This window comes from Symphodus melops (genome assembly GCF_947650265.1).
Source record: "Symphodus melops genome assembly, chromosome: 1".
Classification (NCBI taxonomy): Eukaryota; Metazoa; Chordata; class Actinopteri; order Labriformes; family Labridae; genus Symphodus; species Symphodus melops.
This window is the reverse complement of record NC_136691.1, coordinates 24,260,280-24,282,986: the sequence shown is the minus strand read 5'-3', so window position 1 is coordinate 24,282,986 and position 22,707 is coordinate 24,260,280. Positions and strand designations below refer to the sequence as shown.

Genomic DNA, 22,707 nt, shown 5'->3' with positions numbered 1-22,707 from the left:
AAACCTTAAATACTACCTCCATCTAACTGAACAATCAAGTGAAAGAAAGTAGCTTAAAATACCACACTATGTTTTTAAGCACAATCTGTATTTGTTCAAGTTACAAGACTAGTGTTACATTTCATGTGATTGAATAAAATATAATAATGTAATTGCCTTCTCAGTCGTGTCTGTATCATACCACTCTACTGTCTTTATGTGCATGCTGTCTTTAACACTAACCTGCATTAAATGTTAAATACTCGAGTGTTGAAGTACTTTTAAAGCTATTTGTTTCCCAGCTGTGACTTCTGTCATGACCCTACAAGAACATGAGACATTCTATGTTTTTACAGCTTAAAACAGGAGAGAAAAGGTTTAAATCAATAAATACTTTATTTGATTTATAACACATAGTCTGAACGGTGGTTCAGTTATAAAAGTGAGGAGGTTACTGGTTTGAATCCCTGTCTGACAGGAGTCTCTCTGTGAGGAGTTTGCTCTCTTTCTTCCACAGTCCAAAGGTGTTCACCGAGAAGAGAACAAAGTAAGGGAGACCATCAGGTGAGCTGGCAGGGGTGTCTGTATCAGCCATCTTTCTTCTTCCTTGTGTCTAAAAAAACAATGAGATAAACATCTTAGACAAGGAAAAGAACCAGAGAAAAGGTCCATACAAGCAGAAACCTTCATGAAACAGATTCATTTACCAACTCCACAGTTATGCACAGAAACACATATACTCTGTAAATGTACATAGACCTGAAGTAACTACTGACAGCAGATATAACTTTAGTACTATGTGCACCACTACTTTCTATCATATAACATATTTTCACCAGCATATGTTAGATCTGTACACAGCTTATGTTGCTAACTTAGCTAAAATAGTTCGTTTTTTGCCAAAAATAAAAGGTTTAATAACCCACAGAGTTAAAGACGATAGATAGATAGATAGACAGATAGATAGATTGATTGATTGATCCTGAGGGAAATTCAAGGCATCCAGTTGCAATATATACAAGACATACAGGACACGAAAAAACGTTTAAATTCAATAATTAATATAAAAAGTGTGATTTTCTTAGTTTCTGAATGAATTACGTTTAGATATTTGATTTGAAATATATGGTGGTTTTGTACTCACGTTTATGGTCGGTAGATGAATTTCTTTCCGTAAAGATTCTTAAGTTCTTGGCGTAGCTGGGCTGCGTAAGCTATCAGAGCGGTACGCAAAGTGGGCGGGGCGTGTTGCCAGGGCTCCTCCCGCCGGACCCTACTGCGCAGACTCTGGTTGCAAAATTCCAAGATGACAGCGCCCATGAGGGCCGTAAAAAAGCTTCACGAACGTAGAACGGAAACAGCTACAGTCCACACCCACTGGTCTCTACCCCTTTTCCGACTGCTGTTCCACAAAAGTGACGTCTCTAAGCTCGGCGGTCATCACGCCTGTTGTATATTCAAAATTGATTCCGCAACAGCGTTATATTAGCGTCCTCGTCTCAAGCTTTACATTGTGTACCAGAAGGAGCTACAATACACAGTATGAGTCAGATGTGCGCACACACAGCGCTGCCCTCCCTCACTGGCTCTGCTGTAACGGTCTCGCCTCTGTAACGCCTCAGTTACCACTTCAGAAGACGCTACAGAGGTGGATCACTTCGTACCTAATTATGCCTGCGGCACATTCACGTCATAGGCAAAACATTAAGGGGCTGGAAACAGCAGTCTGTAAGGGGCTTGTGACAAGACGCTCGTCTCTTCATTTAGTAAAGGACAAACCTCTTTCTGGGTTGGCATGGACCATTAGTCAGTAAATCATGTGCTTGAGAGTCGTAAAGGGCAAACTAAATTGCTCAGCTATGCCAGCACGGACATGACCAGTCTTACAAAGACTGATGCTTGACGAGCAATATCTCAACATCACGTGATGTGTGGCACTCTTATCACATTACTTATGAAGAAAAAACTTTTCCTTACATACCTCATAGCACATCATTTACTATACATTGGACAAGGGAGCTCCCCTGAGCTTAGCTTAACTGAATACAGTTACTCAGGGCATGTGAGACAAATAAGGACAATGATGTGCCCCTTAAAAAAAGACAAAGAATGAATGATGGACACCGTTTACTAAGGCTGAACGATTTATCGTTTTCTGATCGAAATCGCGATTTCAAAAAACGCGATCACGTGATCGCCAAAGCTGCGGTTTTGTTTGGCAGTGCTTCTCCCAACTGACCCAGGAGCTGTTGTGTCAATTTACACACGCCGTCTATTCTGTCCCTGTGTGACTTCTTTAGCCTGATACACAGCTCGACAGATAGCTAACAGTTTTCCTCCAATAAAGAAGCTTAAGTTTCTTTGTCCAGTCTTTAATAAAGGAAGCTGTAACACCAAAACAGAAGTTATTCATCTCATAATATGCCAAACAACCGAAAAGTCAGCTAGCTTGATCCGCTAGCTTGACACTAAAAACAAGAACATCACACCGTCTGTGTGTTTCTTCTTCTGAAATCAATTCTTAACTTTAGTTTTCATTCTATTAATTTAGAGTTCTGGCATTTAAAGTTTTAACTGGTATGATGTCATTTCCGGTCATGTTTGTAAATGTTACTGTACATTGAGAACATTGCACAAGCTTGATTTGAAGAAAATCGTGGTAAAAATCAGCAATTTCTGCCAGATAAATCGCAATTCAATCTTTTCCTAAAATCGTTCAGCCTTACCGTTTACCCTGGTGAGAGGTGGGAGGGAACTGGAGGCCATTGAAGCAGCCGTTGGGTGAGAGAGGCTTAACACAACCATGACAGGTCACCAGCATCAAAGGGCTGACATTTAGAAACAGACAAACACGTACTCTTATGAATGAGATAAGTAAGATAAGTTCAGTTCAGAGACCCCAATGAGCCGACCCAGCACGTCTCTGGATCACACTCCTGCAGGAGTGGAAGTACTTAGAGAGAAGCCACACAGTGAAAGGCCTCTGTAATCCACGAATCGTGTTGCTGTGATGCAACAGTGCTTAAGGCTGCACCACTTTCACAACAAGGAGATTAAATCAAACGATGGGACGAACAGGCTTATTTTGCCATTAAACAAATCAGTCGAAGATTTTCTTTAAGATCTTAGTCACAAGGGTTTAATGAAAAATTCTACACTTCATATATCGGTAATAACATTTAAGACTAAGATTGAACAATAAGGAAATGAAAGAAACATCTAAAAATACTTTCATCTTGTTTTTTCACTGGATTATTGGTATTTCATTGGCCAGCATATGGTGGCGTTAACACAACACTAACACAATCAAACCCTGTAAAGGTGGGCTGACAAAGGTAAGAGACAACAACAACAAATGGACACGTCGATACAGCAGACTTCAAGTTGAAATCCTTCTGCCAGTCAAGCCTCAGGATTTTCAATGAAAAACCATGATTGAAGCACTTTTACACCGCAGGCCACACCTCTGATGGTGAAGGTTGCTATGTGAACAGACCATCGGTATTAACTAATCCATTGTTACATTCGCACGCCACTGATGTAGAAGCAGGACACGGCCAACTTTACCACTGTTCCACAGCCGCCCCATGACGTTGTTAAATACAAAACTGTGAGTGTTCAGTCCTGAGTGAATGTGAATTACACGGGGTCTTGCAGGTTTAGTGGGCGAAAAATTTCAAATCCTTAATCTTCTGCTATTTCAGCCCTGCTCAGAACAGGCTGTTTCTGTGTCTGTAGCTTTAAATATGTAAATGAGCTGTGTCTGACCACGCCCCCTCTCTGGAAGGGCTCGGGTGTACTCGCTGCTTTCTGGCTCCATGTCCTATTGTTTACGGTGAGAAGGCAGACTCAGAGGGCAGAACAAACACCTAGCTGTGGGAGTGTCACCCACCTGGGGGAGGGGCTACTGCCCTTTGTGATGGCATGAAGGGAAAATCTCCAAACAGCCTGTTTGAGCACACATTTTCTGAAAAGTGGAGCAGGCAGAAGACAGAGAGGATGGACTGAAACATGGTAACGTGTGTTTTGTACAACATGGAATTGAGAGCTTCCATCCAGGGTCGAGTAGGTCGATTAAAGCTTTCATAAAGACATTATGAGAAAAACACGACTTGATCCGCTAATTTAACAGATGTCAGCTCAGTTCCAGACCTGAATCGGTCATACCACATATATACAATCGTTCATCAATTAGTCAACGCCCAGAGCACTGTGACCTCTAAGATTCAAGTTATTCCATGTATCACTCGAATGATCTAAAGTTACCTCTTCTTTAATCTCCTCATCTCAATGTTAAACATTTTCACATAAAGGACTCTAAGAGCTTCCATCATGTGGTTTAAACTATATAATTCACTTTCTTTGAATACTGGATCTGTTTCTGTTTCCCTACACAGCACTGACTTTGACTTGACTGCATTTCTCCTGCGTTCGCCCCATGCAGTCGAGAGACCACATGATGTGAATATTCTTTTAACGTATTCATGCGGCAGGCACACAGCTTTTTATCGAATTAATCAAGAATCTGCACAGGAGCACTTATAATCTAGGGAATTAGAAGACATGACAAAGACTTAAAATTAGGTAACTATTCCAGATTTAATAATAAAAGCAGGTGTTTGAGTTCAAACACTTTGAAAAAGCTGCTTTACAGATCACATGAAGCCTTTATTTGCTCCGCTGAGCATGAAACACCATATGTTCTCAGGTCATATTAATTTTATGCTAATAGAGTTGGGGGTGAATTTTTCGCTCCCTTCATAAGCTTTGCAAACACGTCTGTTTTTTCTTGATCTGTAAAGCACAGACCTTTAGGGTAATATTTGTGAAACAATGGTGATGTGCAAAGCAACATTTCTTCAGCACTTTGCAGGGAGCACTACAAGGTGCCAATCCTCTCTTCCTTCTAAGCTCCCTGTTTCTCATCAGACAACTGTATGTCAATCAATGTTGCCTGACATTCAGCCTTCTTGTTTCCCCACAGGATGTTTGTGTGTCTTACACACATGAACCTCAGTGCATTATCAATGACTATTCATCTCGGTTTTAGTAGAAGAGGTTTTTACTGAAACCTGTCTGAGTCTAGTCGGGTAATAACATTGAAAAAAGATCTTCTTCAAGGACATGTTGAAGCTGAATGGCATGGAAATGTTGACACCTTCAGACCTAAGGAAGTTCACGTGTTTTAGCGACACAGCTTTGTGCATTGTTTAAACACACAGTCCAAGCTGAATGGACAGGCTCTAATGCACGTGCATACGCAAAAAGGCTGTTAGCAACAGTGTGTTAGGTGGTAACCAAATGTATGTTGAACTTGTTTTGAAATGTACATACATTATTATTACTAATAACACACATACCTGGCAACCCCGACTTGCTTGGAAGATGGAAGAGCACACATACTAGGACTCTTTCTATAGAAAAAACACGACTCCCTAAGCACTTACAGCGTCTAAGGACATCACAACAACATCAAGTTTGTGGAAATAAACCGCTCCAACGCAGCCGCTGAGGACAGCTGTAGCCCTACGAGGCTATGTGACAAAGTACAACACATGGAAAATAGCACTTTTTAACAACTGGAATGTTAACAGCTGTTCATTAATATGCCCTGTCCCAAACAAATTAATAAAAAAATAAAAGAACACTGATAAGATTAAGAAAAATAATAACATAAGATTATTTAGAGCGTCTATTCTCCTAACGCTACCTGCTGCATGGCTGCTGAAGCACAGGCCGGACTCTCTACTCCTTGTCGTATTGGTTGTTATAATTACAACTTTACCAACAGTGTGAGGGATCTGAAATGACATCCTGAGGAAACCCTGCTTTCCTATGACGTCGCCTCACTTTTCACATGCAGAAACATGGCTCACGGTGTCGGAGGCCGAGCTCTACATGGAAGAGGTAGAGACCAGGCTCTACCCCCGGCCTCGGGTTTAGATAAATGGATGGCAACGGGTCAAAATAGGTCTAGATGAAGTTGAAACCTTTACAGTAAACCTCTACAGAGTAAGTAACCTCAGGATTAGCAGAAAGGATGTTGAGTTTGGACTTTGAGGTGTGCTTTAAATAATACAGAAGCCTCAACATTGGAGTCCTCAGGAAACCGAGTCCCTCCATCCTCTACAACTGTGGTTCTCAAAGTGGGGTCCCAGGACCCCCAGGGGTCCGCGGACCATAGCTTGGGGGTCCACAGAATAATTTACAAAAAATGGTGACTTACACCACAAACTGGAACTTGAACCAATAAAATCAGTTACTTTGTACTAATAGTCCCGCCCACTTTAATTTTGTGCCAACTCTAATATGATGTTGACATGTTTGTCACTTCATAGTCGCAACGATTAAAAAAAAATTAAAAACCCCAAAATAAAAATACTTCGGAGCCAACATTTTTTTGAAGTTTATAAAAGGAATTATTCAAGAATGATAAATGTAGCCTAATTCTATTATGGTAAAGTATTCCATAATACATTGTGTTAATATGTGGTTATCAACATTACGATGATGTAGGGGTCCTTGGAAAAATGTCTCATCTGAAAGAGGTCCATGTTCTAAAGAGGTTTGAGGACCCCTGCTCAACAACATAAGCTAAGTGCCCACGGGACACACGTGTCCCTACAAGGCTCAGAGGGAAGAGACCAGGAACAGAAACAATTGAAGGAAGCACTTGGTTACCGGACCTGGGCCTTCGTCAAGGCTTCCTATAAACACCAAAAGGAAAAGAAAAAAAAACATTATGGCTACATTTTAGTAAAAAAAAAAAAAAAGTCCCTTAACTGAGGTGCTGGTTTACCACCAACCTACAATGCTGTTTTGAATTCTCTGCCAAAACAGCTGAAGCCCCAGTCCTGCCTTGGAACATGTGACCCCTGACTCTGAGAGGGTTAATGACTGGAGGCCAAACTCGGTCAGCGGCTCAACTAACGACTCCCATGTGAGTCTGCCTCAATCATTAGCATGCTCAGGATCCAAAGAAGCTCCGTCCATCAGGAAGTTAAAACTGAAGCAGCCTTTCTAAGAAAGATATGAGTTATTGTCCAGTTCAGACAGTTGTGTCTTCATTTAAAAAAATCGTTGTATTTCTATATTAAATTAGAAGAAGAAGTCACCATTGGTTTGAACTCATCATTAGGTTTCTGTGCTTCAAGTTGTTTTATGAAAGAGTCTGAATCTTGTGAATGATAGTTCTACTTTATACAGAAACTCATTATTAACAGCCTTAGGGTACGAAGATATCAGGAACAAAGGTGATGCTAAATTGCATGTTTCACAGGTGAGACTAACAACAGCACAAACCCTGCAGCTGTTGGTGCACACGTGAGAAAAAAAGAAGAAGTTTGTTTCCCTTATATAACGCTGATAACGCCTGTTCAACATGATTCTGGTTCTGCTCCAGCTTTCTGCCTCTTACAGGATGTTTTCCTCTCCTCTGTATCTTCACTAAATGCTGCTTAGTGCTCATGATGGATTAACGTTGGGCTTTCATTTAACAAAGAGTATGATCTCTTACCTTCTCTTTTGTAAACGTGCCTCAAGGCAACCTTTGTTACGAATTGGCGCTGTACAAATATTAGATTGATTAATAAATAGATTGATTGATGATTGACTGAACACATATCAGGCTTTTTCACAGTGAGGATTATTAATCTGTAATCCAGAAAAAAAAAAAACATTACGCCCTAACACCTTGGACACCAAGTCTGATGCCTTTACTTTTCTATTCAATTCAAAAATGTGCGTGCGAGACAAAACGTCTCATCAGTGTGCGATCAAGCAGTGAAGATGATTTAATGCTTCTTTCACCTAATTAAACCCTCCTGAAAACAAGAGCAATCCATCCAAACACATGAACACACAGCTGCTGGACACTTAGCTTGGGCTTAAGGGTCTTACCCAGGGACACAACAAACATGTACTGTAGCTGCAGGAGAACCTGCCACCCATCGGGTTGAGAGATGACTCCACCAAAGCAGTCCACCTTGTCTATTTAACTTTTAAGACTTATTTTTAAACAAATAACTTTTTTCAAGACCAAGAGTTGTTTTCCTCATTCGGAGAGTTCTGTATCAAGCCTAAAGACATCACTTTTAAATTCAAGACAACCAGTACACATCATTTCTCATTGTATGTACTAGTGATGAAAACATGAACAGATTTCCATTAATACACATTTAATGGATCAACTTTTAAAGAGCTGCATCAGTAAAATCGGATCCATTTAAGATGCAATGTTATATGTGTTTATTTATGAAGGTGACCAACACAGTCATTTAATATTTTTTATTTTCATTCTATCCCTCATACGTTAGACACATGTAAGACTTGTCCATGATGCATCCACGAGATGAAAAAGTACTCTTGATGAACAGCCGGCTGTCGACGACGACAAAGGGGAGAAATGATGATCAGCCTGACAAAGGATGACGTGACACTGATGACAGAGGTCTTCAAATTGATCTCCTCTCTGCACCTCTGAGTGATGAAAAAAAAAAAACACTGTCTCTGTTATTTCCACAATCCATTACAAACTGTAGAAGCATTTCCAGCGTGATGGTAATTTCCCAGATGAGCTTCAGACAGGATTGTGATGTCTCTAGACAGACTGTATCTCCAAGACCTCTTCCACTTTACCTCCACGCTTGATTCAAAGACCAAGACTGAAGGAGGACCAAGCAGCAGCATTCATCTTTCATTTTGACAATGTGGGGAGATTTATATTGTTGACCTCACACCAGAGATACCCTGGTATGCATCAAAGCAATTCATAGACATCAAATCAACGCTCATCCAATCTCATGGCGCTAAAAAAAAACCCAAGAACACATCATGTGATTTAAAAAAAATCAATTTGGATGTAAATAAGAAGAAAACTCCAACAAGGGAGGAGGAGACATAGCCAGGCTGCATTAGTAAAGGAGGGACAAAAACAGCTTGAAATGAGAGATCCATCACAGACCTTTCAACCATCACATGCACCTTGAAGAGATTGATAAAGCAGAATAAAGGTAACGGCTTGTGGCTCTCGAATGAAGCAACAAATAAACTGTTGATGGCGAAGAACTGCACAACATGAAGATAAACTCCAGGCCCAGGATGTGGCAGAAGTAATGGTAAATGGTGAATGGACTTGAGTTGATTATTTCTTTTCTACTCCTCTGACTACTACGCAGGTCACACCGACACGTTCAGACACTGGCTACGCTTACATGGACACAAATAATCGGAATAAAAGCCTGAAAAACATGTCAATCAGAACAGACTGATCCGATCGGGCTCATTCCGAAAGAAATGTCATTCTGATGGAGAGGGGTGGTTTATGCCGATGGTTGTCGGGATCAGGATCCATGTACACACTGGATCTGATGGTGGCAGACTGCGCATGTCTGCCCCAGTGGGTGTGGACTGTAGCTGTTTCCGTTCTACGTTCGTGAAGCTTTTTTACGGCCCTCATGGGCGCTGTCATCTTGGAATTTTGCAACCAGAGTCTGCGCAGTAGGGTCCGGCGCGAGGAGCCCTGGCAACACGCCCCGCCCACTTTGCGTACCGCTCTGATAGCTTACGCAGCCCAACTACGCCAAGAACTTAAGAATCTTTACGGAGAGAAATTCATCTACCGACCATAGAGGTGAGTACAAAACCACCATATATTTCAAATCAAATATCTAAACGTAGTTCATTCAGAAACTAAGAAAATCACACTTTTTATATTAATTATTGAATTTAAACGTTTTTTCGTGTCCTGTATGTCTTGTTTATTGCTACTGGATGCCTTGAATTTCCCTCAGGATCCATCTATCTATCTATCTATCTATCTATCTATCTGTCTATCTGTCTATCTATCTTCTTTAACTCTGTGGGTTATTAAACCTTTTATTTTTGGAAAAAACGAACTAAAACTATTTTTAGCTAAGTTAGCAACATAAGCTGTGTACAGATCTAACATGCTGGTGAAAATATGTTATATGATAGAAAGTAGTGGTGCACATAGTACTAAAGTTATATCTGCTGTCAGTAGTTACTTCAGGTCTATGTACATTTACAGAGTATATGTGTTTCTGTGCATAACTGTGGAGTTGGTAAATGAATCTGTTTCATGAAGGTTTCTGTTTGTATGGACCTTTTCTCTGGTTCTTTTCCTTGTCTAACATGTTTATCTCATTGTTTTTTTAGACACAAGGAAGAAGAAAGATGGCTGATACAGACACCCCTGCCAGCTCACCTGATGGTCTCCCTTACTTTGTTCTCCTCTCGGTGAACACCTTTGGACTGTGGAAGGAAGAGAGCATGCAAACTCCTCACAGAGAGACTCCTGTCAGACAGGGATTCAAACCAGTAACCTCCTCACTTTTATAACTGAACCACCGTTCAGACTATGTGTTATAAATAAAATAAAGTGTTTATTGATTTAAACCTTTTCTCTCCTGTTTTAAGCTGTAAAAACATAGAATGTCTCATGTTCTTGTAGGGTCATGACAGAAGTCACAGCTGGGAAACAAATAGCTTTAAAAGTACTTCAACACTCGAGTATTTAACATTTAATGCAGGTTAGTGTTAAAGACAGCATGCACATAAAGACAGTAGAGTGGTATGATACAGACACGACTGAGAAAACAATTACATTATTATATTTTATTCAATCACATGAAATGTAACACTAGTCTTGTAACTTGAACAAATACAGATTGTGCTTAAAAACATAGTGTGGTATTTTAAGATACTTTCTTTCACTTGATTGTTCAGTTAGATGAATGTAGTATTTAAGGTTTTTGTGGGTTATACAGGTTTGAAAGAGGCAAATGAATGCACAGTATTTTAAAGTTATGGAAGATTAATCTAAAAATAACAAAAAGAAAATGTGGCTTATAAGAAAAACAGTCTCTCTTTTCTTCCGTTCATCTTTTGAATGAATAGTCAAACATTGCTCAGGATGTGCGAGCTGCGTCCTCTGTGGCTCAGGCGCGACACTCGGCCCACTGTTTCACATCAGACCGCCGTCCAGTGTAAGATCAGACCAAACGCCCTGGTAAGAGAAGCAGTGGTCAGGTCCTGCAATCCTCCGAGGACGAGCTGGAAGAGAGAGAGAGAGAGAGAGAGAGAGACAGAGACAACATGAGAAAAAGGAAATCCTCAGTTTAATGTATAATATGTTGGTGAAAACAGGGAAATACCTATTAAAAGACATAAAATCTTCATTAATGATTATATATGCAAAATAAAAAACATTAATATATAATTTTGTGAGAAACGTGATCTTTATGCCTTCTTTTATTGAGCCTGTCTGTCTCCTCCTAACCACCATCACAAGCAGCCGGTTTTGTAGTCTGTGTCAGGTTTTGTCAAGTTGTAACACAATTTATTAATAAGCGTCATTAAATGTACAACATGATCAATTTGTGATTATTGGATTGGTAATGTGTGTGTAAGCTCATGCTGAATATTTGACAGATTTAAGCAGTATGATGCTTGGTTAATATTATATTACACCACCGCTGATTGTTTGTGTTCACGTTTCTGTCAGTCTCTTAAATCAGACAGAAGTTATATTAAATCAGAGCTTACTTTAGTTTTATCCTGATATCTAGAGAAATATTCTACCTCATTATACAGTATTATAAATATCAGCCTGCATGGTGACATGTTAATCTCTGTATAACACACTCTTTACACAGACTGTAAACATGTACACATCAGTAATTATACAGGACAGATTTATAGTATTTAGCTTTGTTTTTGTCCTTGATACTTTTTTAAAAACCTTACCAGACCTATTTATTATTTACTGAAACATAACTGTACAGTCAATGAACGCCATCTATGAGCTGATTTTAATTAAGATGTTTTGGTTTTAAATACAATTTCACTCACAACAACGATATAACAATATCAAGAAACACAGCATGTCAGTTATTAGGTTTGCTCATATTAAAAAGTAAAATAAAAACATAAATCATGCCTGACAAGTAACCTAGCTTAGACTGCTAATATGTTAGCTCGCTCGATAGCGCTTTAAGCAATGACACATAAATCAAACTTTATTACTTACTGTAAAAACTGCAAAGCTCCCTTAGAGTCCACAGGTCCGTGACATTAGTTTACTGCAGAAAAAACAGCTTTCACCAGCTCAAAAAAGACGAAAAAACTGAACAGAAAAGCTCCATGTCGTCCCGGCTTCACTTCACGACGTAACTGCTTATTTACCAAGAGCGCTACGCAAGATCCACGGCTGTCAATCATCGCCATGTATGACGTAAAATCCCGTTTTTTAACCTCAAATAACTTATTTAAAACAAACTTCACAGAAAAATGAGCACTTGAACACCATGTAGGGTGATAATATCTAATGATCACAGCAGAGTTTAGGTCTGGAAAAAAATTATGTGACGAGTATTTTAACTTAACAGTTTGACCCAAGTCCCGTCTGTTATCATTGAGGAGGCGGGGTTTAAGACCTATACTGCAGCCAGTCAGTAGGGGGCGATCTAAAAAAAAAAGCTTCACTTCACAGGGGACCTTGTCCCGTCCATTATTTTTACAGTCTATGGTCTGCCCCAGTAAAGGGACGTGTTTCCATCAGTCTGCTTACAGTCTGTGATCAGAGCACAACATCATCAATGATCTCTGAGTCATTTAAAAGTTTAGTCTCCACTCTTGATCCATGAGGACGACTCTCTCTCACCTGTCTCATCTGGATCATATTTGTGTTTTATATTTAATGTATCGTATTAAAGCCTTTCATATGATTTCATACAACCTTATTTTCTACAAATATTACATTGCGGTAAAAAAAAAAAAATATCCACTTTGGATTCATTGTAAACTGTTCCTTCATATATCATGTCGAGACGTTGTCGCACTTGCATTAAAACTGATTCTGCCTAAAATACAACATTTTTACCGTCAGCTGAGACAAAGGATAATGCAGCGTTAATAAAAGTGAACTCAGAACTGAGATTAACTAATACAGCCTGATTTTAAAGAAGCAGCAACTCATTTAATGTATGTTTACAGTTGATCATTAATGTGAGAATGTTTAATTCCATAATCTAACGATCATGTTTAGACCTTGAGAACATGAACTATAACAAGTTAAAAAGTTAAACAATGCTGCTGGAAATGATGATGTCACTCCTTCGTCTGATGTTTCCAGTAGATACGACAGGAAGGACCAGTCTGCACACGTCACAAGGGTTTTATTCTGATTAAATGCTGATGCATGAACACGCACAGCATAATCTGATCATGTTATTTAGCCTCCATGTAAACAGTGAAATCAGAAGGATTTTAATCAGACTGAAGACTTTCTGCACATGTAGCTGCAGCCAGTGATGGCATCTATAGATTGAGTGGTAAATAATGGCTGATTATTTTCTTCTTGTTTTATATAAAATGTGTTTTGAATTTATGAATGATGGTCATCATTTCATGATTCAGCTGATATGGATGATATAAATATAAATGTTTGTTAAAGATCTTTTTTTGTGTTTTAGTAAAGCAGAGCGACAGAGAGGCTGAACTCTCACAATAACTGGTATTAACAAGCTACAGACTGTGTGAGTACACCCTATATAGAATAATAAAAATACTCTTCTTACAGGGTCTCCCTATAGACTGGAAAAGTGATGAAGGGTTATTGTAGGCTAACCCTGAAGTACGTTCTCCATGGGTTCGAACAAGAATTCTCCTATAGGATTTTTGCATTGGATTTTGGATCATTGCAGAAAATAATCTCTGTCAAACACACGTTTCTGATGTGTAGCTGTTTAGTTCAGCTGGATAATCTTTACAGATGAACATCATTTATATGAAGTTTGAAGAGTTAATGCAGCCAAGAGAAGTAAAAAGCTAACGTTATGCTACAAGCTAACTACACCACGGTCAGTTAATTTTGACACCACGACCGTTATGCTTCATCGATCTAATCAGCGGTTTTGACAAGCTAGCTAAACGTTAGCTTAATCAGTTGCTCGTAAACCTAATATTTACAAGAATACTGAAAAACATGACAAGAGGCTGTAAGGAGGATTAGTGAGAGAGGCGTGATGACGTTTAATGTCTCCATGACAACCACTGTAGTTTCAGTTAGCTACTCGTTAGCAACTGTCGTCTTAAGTTTGCGTAAAAACTTTAAATTTTACAAGTGGGGTCTTAGCTAACGTAGTTTTTCTCGTCTAACAAAACATCAACATCTCTTCAGCTTGTGTTAACCACAGACCTTATTTCAGTCTAAACACAAACACATTCAAAATACAAATTTAGACTTTTAGAGGTTAGAACCCATGGCGCTAAAATGCTAACTCACTTCCTGGTTTTAGGACTCATTCCTGTGCCAATCTTTAGTGGACAATAAAAGAATGTATTAGATAGTCCTTGTGTGTCGCTGTTCTCTGCTAACATGTTGTGAAAGTGATGCACTAATACGTACAGGTCCGTCTTTCAAAAAATGTTGGTATTTCCAAGAGTTTGACGTTGATGTCTGCTAATAATGTCAACGTGATTCAAGTCAACACTCTCTACGTATAAATTTGTGGTACATCTCCTCTGTGTAACTAAATACAGAATAAAGATATCCATCCATTATCTTTAGCACATTTCAGGTTCGGGGGTCAGGGGAGCTGGAGGCGGGGTTTAACCCTGGACTGAACTGGTCAATCAAAGGGCTAACACACATACACACACACGGAAAACTTAGAGTCACCAATTAAGCTAACAAGCTTGTCTTCAGACTGCAAGACAGCCGGAGTACAGGAGAGAATCCCCACATGCACCATGGATTCAAACAAGGACCCTTCTTATTGTGAGGCAACAGCGCTAACCACTGCACCACCAGGCAGCCTTAAATAGAGATGTTTTTTCTGATTCAATAATGCTCCTACAGCCAGCAGTACAGTCCAGGAAGATTTCATAGCTGCAACAGTGCCAATAAATCTGTGCATGAAGCGAATATCCTCTCATGTTCAGGATGATCCCGACACGACTTTCCATCTGTGGAATGGAAGAGGTCACAACAGGTATAGATTTTACTGACTTCAATGTTTTTCTCTGTGCCTGATTCATCCGTGAGAAGAAATCTAAGTCTGTCTCTTTGTATGTATAAAAGAATTGAAATGAAATTAGATTTATTTTTTTTTAGTTTTTTTGAATGCTGTCATCATCAGATTGCTTGTTGATGAGGCGAGGAGCAAACGTGCTCAAAGAAGATTCTTTTGCATTGCAGATCTCAAAGAGGAGAAGTGGCTATGCAGGTGTGCATCACTGTATGACAGCAACAACATGAATCAGGACACCTTCCATGTAAATGAGCAAAGCGTATGGTGGTAGCAGTGAAATGGGACTGAGCCCAAGTTTGTTTTCCTAAAGGGCTAATAGTTGTGTTGAGGTAAGTTGAGTTGGTTAATACCACACTGTACTTACCATCTTCCAAACACTCACAGCACTTTATAGCATGTCATTCACCACGTGAACACAAACACAGTCATTCACAGATGTCTGAAGCTTCTGGAGATTTTACAAAACAAATTCACACTCGTGCATGAAACAGCCAGCAGCAACGTCAGGCTCACAAACCTGCCCAAAGACGCAGGACGCACACACAGACAGCAGGAGCAGTAAATGTTATTAGTCCTCAAAACACTTTTACGGGTCAAAGCTACACATTCCCACCCTGATAGTAGAGGCTTCTCTGGAAAGAGGCAATCCATTTATATGACATTTCTAACCATGTTTAAGTCTCAGATAAAGCAGCAGGAACAACCTGGGGTGAAGTGTCTTCCCTGAGCACAAAGCAGCCTGTAGCTGCAGGAGCTGGGGATCCATTCCCCGATCGTCCTGTGCAGACAGGATGGACTCACCCGCTGAGGAGGAGGAGGGGGGGGGGGGGGGGTTAACACCCTGCATCAGTTAAAGCTGAAATTAAGTTTACTGTTGAAGTGTTTATAAGGAACATGCATTTACAAATGTGGCACCATGAACTTTCCAACAGTCTAAGCTACAACAAAGAAACAATCAACCAAACACAATGTTTAAATGAACGGTTCAAAACACACATTTCATTACGGGTACTATTCAAATAACTACAAAAACGTTTTGGAGAATTCCAACATGAAAGTTCAAATAAGCATTCACATGGATTAGCATGAGAACAGATAAGGATCTAAGCCCGTCTCAGCTCGACCTGCAAAACATCTGGTCCATGGGTGCTCGTACTTTTTGGGCCTTAAGTCGTGGGATCCTTCCAATATTGGGTATTCATCCTAGACAGTGCAGTCTCTGTTCAGAAACAAGTACTCCTCACATGGTTGTCTTCGCTGTCTCCGAACTTTAAACAAATTCGACTTTTCATGCTTTTGCATCTAACCTGACCAGCACATGATTATTTTCCCAGAAACTTCTAATTTTGTTATGAAGTCATTTTTCGGGAAATTCTCCTCTCGTAAATAAAGCTTTGAATCATATTCAACTCATCCTCTGTGATCATTCTTTTAAATGTGCCAAAGTACATCTCACTACACATATAAGCAGACGGATCAAAGTCCTCAGTGAGAAGAGGACGCCCACTTTGTCCTTGATTGCTCATCAAATCCACCAGAGCTTCACACATACATTACCTTCAATTTTCTGCAGATGAACCAAATAACATTTGATCTTTTTTTACTTTTGGTATCGCACACTTTAAAGCCTCACCCTGACCTTTCTTTCATACTCGCCACTACTTAAAGTTCAAAGTACAGAAGTCCAGGAGGGTGAGAGCTTTCTGCACTGAGTGCACTGAAGCTTTCACTATTCTGCGTTCAGCTGTTCACATGTTGTCTGCCCTTTCGTTCTGGAGGTTGATATATGGCTGGTGTGACTCTCTAACCCAGGATGCAGTAAAAGTGCTGTTGGGTGCTGATCTGCTGCGTCGCCCTGCCTGCCCTTTCATAAATCCACCCTGCATATGCATGGTGACAAAGGGATTTAGATTGTATGTAACACAGTTTAAGACAATCTGACAACTTTGTGTTTCAGACAGACGTGCACTTTATTTTTAATAAGGTGGTAGGGCCATGAAAACCTCGGCGGTCGTGACTCCTGTGGACATGGAAGAGGACGGGACATGGCGTCTGTCAACTGGAAGGTCAGGGCTTTGTTCCACAGCTCCAGCAGCAACATGTCTTATGTTTCAGCCCTCTTTAAATGTGTATGAATGCGATTAGTTACTTCTGATTTTCTCACTACGCAGCAGAGTTTAAATGTGTAGGTGTGACCTGGGATGTAAAAGTCAGAAGATTAGCAAAGCGACATGCAGATGAAGCCAATAAAAAGGCTTCCCTTTTCTGTGGTGGGACCAAGACCGAACCCCACAGGGTCCTTGCAAGGACCCTAATGAGATCCCCCACGGTGACATAGTTAATAATGTAGTCAGCGCGGGCGGACTTGTCACGCCCCTTATCTTCATCTAACCACCAGGAGGAGCATTGAGAAGTGATCACTGCAAACAGGAAACAGATGCACTTCATACTTTAGTGTCAGTCGAGCACGTCTCTCCCTCTGTGAGAAATAGTCTGTATCAACACCCCTCATAAAATTAATCCTCCACTAGCTGTACATGTGTATTGGTGCTATCTGCTATCTGAACATGTGGGGTTTAATCATAGAGCATCTTTTTTCCTCCTCATCACTCAAACCCTTCCACTCAGCTCTCCTCTGTGAGCCCAGTGTTTTCTGTCTCTACAGTCAGAGATGAAGGTCACAGTTCTCCACCATTACCCATCTCCTCACACCAACACTACAGAGGAGCACTGCAATAACTTCATCACCTTCATCTCCTCGCTCTCTCACAGTCCTCACTGTCAGCCCTCCGCCCATGATCCCCCAGAATCAAACAACAACAAACACTGAGAGCATCACTCGCACAATGAAAGCCACCACCCTTTACCACGCAGGCCTGGTGAAATCAAACAGTCCCCTAATCACCACAGTCATGAACCACTCCCTACTCCCATGTAACACCTCCATTAAAAACTGCAGTCATCAGACCCCGGCTGAAAATACCCAACCTGGACCCAGAAGTATTCACCAACTGCAGGCCAATTTCCAACCTTTCATAGGTTCTGGAAGAAGCAGTTTCCGCCCAGCTCCACGAGCACATTCAACTTAATGAGCTCTCAGACAAATCCTGCTCTGGTTTCTGCTCACAGCACTGACACAGGCCTGGCTCGGCTCACAAATGGTCTGTTGATGGCAGCTGATGTCGGCTCTCAATCACTGCTTATCCTCTTCAGTCTGACTGCAGCCTTCAATACCATCGACCACTACATCCTCCTGAACCCACTCCACAGTACCATGGGACTCCCTGACACCGCACTAAGCTGGTTTGAGTCCGACCTATCTGCAAAGACTGAATACATTGAAAGTGCAGACACGTAGTCCAGCACACACCCTGTCAGCTGTGGAGCCCCCCAAGGCTCAGTCCTCGGCCGTACCCTCTTCACCCTCACATCACGTCATTCCATACTTCTCACTCATCAATGCACGATGCCCCTCCTTACCTTCAAGAGCTGCTCACCCCACAAACCAGCACGAAACACCTCGGAGCGACCGGGATCCAGCAACCCGGTCCCTATAACCACTGCTTTTAGATCCTGTTTTATGCTCAGGTTTTTATCTCTGCCTGATTTTTAATGGCTGACAAATTGCTACTGGTACTGGTCGGGTACGGTAAAAAAATAAAATGTATTGTTATTATTTCTGTTCTCGAGTGAACACAGGAGAGCTTTTCAATCATGGAGGGGGCTTCAGTCAGTTTACAGGATGAAAGCTGACCCAGAGAGGGCTTCACTTCTGTTGAAAAGCTAAAATAACTGCTCTCGACGATGTGAATTTTGCGGTCAATGAAGGCGCTCGCTCGTGTATGTATGAGCGAGGCGATGCTGGTGCAGTTAGCCTAGCAGCCTGCAGTGTGACAACAAAAACACAATATTTCTTTAGGGTGAAGATTTTCTGTGCACCACGCTGAATGATCCAAAACACAGCGCCTGAATGAAAGCTCGTCTTTGGTTCCACGCTGCGCTTCAATCAAAACAACATAAACATTTCTTCTGTGAGTTTTTAAAGTTGGAATAAAGTGGTTTTCATGTGGCAGTGCTCCAAACACACTCCTGCTCTGTGGAAGGAATCCAATCATTACAGAGCGTCTTTTTGTTGATCACTTTTCCCTTCCCCCACTGCGTCACACATGATCAGAACGACGTGTCTCAGTCTCTCTGTCTGCTGCTTTTAACACCAAACAAGCAGAACAAGAACACTGAAGCTTCTTTTTTCCATTCAGTAGATGTGTAAACAGGATGATGTTTTTGTGCACATTTCTTCGTTTGGATCTTTTTAACACTAGATGATGCTGAGACGCTCTGACAGACCGTTTACGTGTGTAAAAGCAGCCATAACAAACAACTCCTTACGCACCAGCCTTTTAAAAGGCCAACAAATATTTGACAGGAGACATTTCAGAGGTTTCCAACCCTGCTCTGTGACCTTTTGATTTTACAAGTTGTTTTTATCATCTTTAAAACACAGGGCTTAAATTAAAGCTCGTCTCTTTTCTGCTTTTCTTCTGTGTGTTTAAACTCTGATAAAGTAGTTTAGACGTGTCAGTGGTATAAAACACACTGAGGAAGGAATCAACTCATCAGCACTACCTTTGTCAAACACACTGCGTAAAGTTTGAGCCATGCACAGATAACCTGGACTAAATCACACTTTATAATGACTTTTGTTCAATCAGTGAGCAGCTTCAGTGCATTGTCCCGGTCCAATAAGCTCTAATCTTCATTCCATTCAGAAACCTTCAGAACCGCTCTTTTCTTTGTTCTGGCTTCGAGCACTCTCTCCTGAGTTTGACCATTTCATCAAAGAGCAAAAGTAGATAATATAACGTCTTTAGAGCAACATTATAAATCTCTTGTATTTCACTAACTTGATGACTTTTTCACCTCAGGGTTGGTATTTGTTATTAATAAGTTCTAGATCATGTTTACGCTAACACGTGCTGCTGATCTTCAAACAGCTGAAAACTCGGGAAGCAGTTCTGCATTAACGAGGTAAAAGATCCACAGGTCGGCTTCAGACGTGAACTGAACTATGGACGCATGGTGGAGCCTCAGACCTGCCTGGCAGCTCACAGTGAGCAGTAAACAAAGCATTCTGTCTCTCCACGCATGAGGAAACTCCTGATGTGGAGGAAACACAGAGTCCACATTATGAATCACCAGAATCAGAAACTGAAGGTATCATTTTCTGTTTTTGAGGATTAATCAGAGATGACCGGCTCCCAGTAAAGCTCCCAGTAAAGCTCCCAGTAAAGCTCCCGGTAAAGCTCCCTGCAGCTCGACCTCACAGTGACATCAGTGACACCTGAAGAACAACATGTGACTTACTAAAAGAAACTTAAACAGAAGGTTTCTTCTTCCTGCAGTCATCAGATTTCACAGCTGTCGCCGAACCTTCAAACCTTTGTCCATCCTGTGAATCAAACTACACCTCAATAAAGCATCAACACGGAGACCTGCACCGCTCACCTCGCTCCTCTGGGGACTAAACCCTTGTTAGTGTCAGCATGTTTGTCATTAAATCATCTCAAAGTCAGAGCTGACGTCACACTTTAAATCATAGCCTGCTTCGACCAGTCTTACTCTCTCTCTGTCTTTATTTGGCTCAAGTCCATCTCTTTGCACATGATCTTCATACTTTTATCTATAACTTATATTTGGATATATTTTACACTCTTGCAGTTTGTTTGTGAAAACATTTTCCTGTATGGAAATAATGGATCTATTCATGACCTCCCACTGATTTGATGAAAAACACGTCTTCATGTTAATATATTTATCTTCTCATGTGTGACCATTAAAACACGGAGGATTGTTTGTGGTCATGTCAGTGTTTCACTTCATCATACACGTGCCTGTGGTATAACAATATGTACGTAACATTTCTACTGTCTTTTAATAGGAGCAGGAGACAATATGACCACAAAAAGCACGAAGTTAAGAAGAGCATTATCAGAGGAAAATATAAGTCGATTAGAAAATTAACAGAATAATAAAAACATTTCCACAGACGAACAGCAAAAATAGCCAACCTCACTGGCTGCTGCTGAAGAAGTTAGACATCCAAGTTACTGCTTCATCACATCGTCTCTTCATCCTTCTTTCAGCCACTGGACGACAAAACAACTCAGAGGGGATTATTAAGAAAGGAGAGCCAGCTTTAGTTAAAGACGCTTTCTGTGAGCTGAGGTGAATAATAATCAACAACTGGATTTAAAAGTGAGAATGAAACCGTGCGAGTCCTCAGTGGAGGCACACGGATCCATGTGAGGAAGGCTGAGGTCTTTATCAAATCTACACACACAAGCCAAATCACCTCCGTGAGCTTGAAGTGAAGGTTTTCTGTTCAGTGCTCACCTTTTCTTCACCGGTCGTCAATCATCCCGAGCGGAGTTTATACTGTCCACAAGGAAACTGATGAGAGCGCTCGTGAGAGTCCGCGGAGCTCGAGCTCATGAACAGAGACAGCGCGCGCGCGCTTCAACTTGTCTCCTCACAGCCGTCAGCGCTGTCTAATCAATCACAGCCACTTCATCACCTTCTCTCTCATGTCTTCAGTCAGCGGAGATCCAGCGAAGCAACAGGAGTCACAACTTCCCGTTCAAGTCTTTCAAAATAAAACCCTCTCATCCTCCTCCTCTTCACCGTGAGTCTTGAATGTGCTCAGCTGCTGTCGTGACCATGATTGGAAAATATCAACACTCCTGCAGGAGGTCTGTTATCGATGCATTTCAGACCTTGTGCAAGCCAAGGTCTTTGGGAGTCGATGATTTTAATGATTTTTCTCACGCTGTCACACTTCACTTTGTGCCTATTGTGGGGAAAAAACGGCACAAATGAAGCCAATGAAAGCAGCTTTTAATGCGTTCATCAGAGAGGAGAAATGATGGGCTTCAGCCTAACACCAAAAAAGTCAACGGATGAAATAAAGATATAAAGAAATACATTAACGAAACTATGCCCATAAAATAAAGAATAAAAAAATGTATATGTGTATATGTCAGCGTTTCTCTGCTTGTTTGTTGGAAACTGAACACATGAAGAGTTGCAGCAGCTGTACTCATAGTGTATTTTCTCATTTATGATAAGATGAACGCAGAGGCAACATTTAAAGTATCTACTAATGTGAACATTATACCTCGCTGCCAAAGTCCTCGGTAAAGTGGCTGTAATGGTGTTCAGAAGTGTGCTTTATAGAGCTCTCAGGAATTAACCCTTACATTACCTTCTGTTTATTTTGAAATCACAGCATGTTGTCCTCGTTCATGCACGATGTGCTCTGACCTCCACCTCTGCGGACCGCAGGAACGCGAGGAATGCTTCCTAATATTACCCCATCTGCTCTTCGATAAAGCTTCTTGAGATAAGACTTGTTATAGATTGGGGCTATACGATCAATAATTGATTGATGTTTCCCCAGGCCCCACATTTGGTGTACTGATATAGTTTAATGAACAGTAAAACAAAACTAAAGAAAAAAAGGTCCTCCACCCTGTAACTGGGGCTTAATACTGTAAAGTGAATATCAGCAGGACCAGAAAACGACCCTTTCATCACGATTTGTTCATTTTACATGCTGTACTCCTAACTAAAGCTTTCAAGAATGTAAAGCTTACAGCATGTAGGGGAGGCTTTTAGA

The 22,707-nt window shown here is 40.8% G+C and overlaps 1 protein-coding gene and 1 long non-coding RNA gene across 2 annotated transcripts in view; one reads left to right on the top strand and one right to left on the bottom strand.

Moving 5' to 3' along the window:
- opn5 (opsin 5) overlaps window positions 1-21,655 on the bottom strand; it is a 104,575-nt gene extending 82,920 nt beyond the window's left edge. The window contains exon 1 of the mRNA XM_079339655.1: window positions 21,426-21,655. The gene's annotated coding sequence lies outside the window, so the exon portion shown is untranslated. The remainder of the gene's footprint in view (window positions 1-21,425) is intronic.
- On the top strand, window positions 9,540-10,395 carry LOC306838847. The gene is made up of 2 exons (XR_013781128.1): window positions 9,540-9,610; window positions 10,156-10,395. It is a non-coding gene; the product is annotated as an uncharacterized lncRNA (long non-coding RNA).
- Window positions 21,656-22,707: the final 1,052 nt, after the last annotated feature.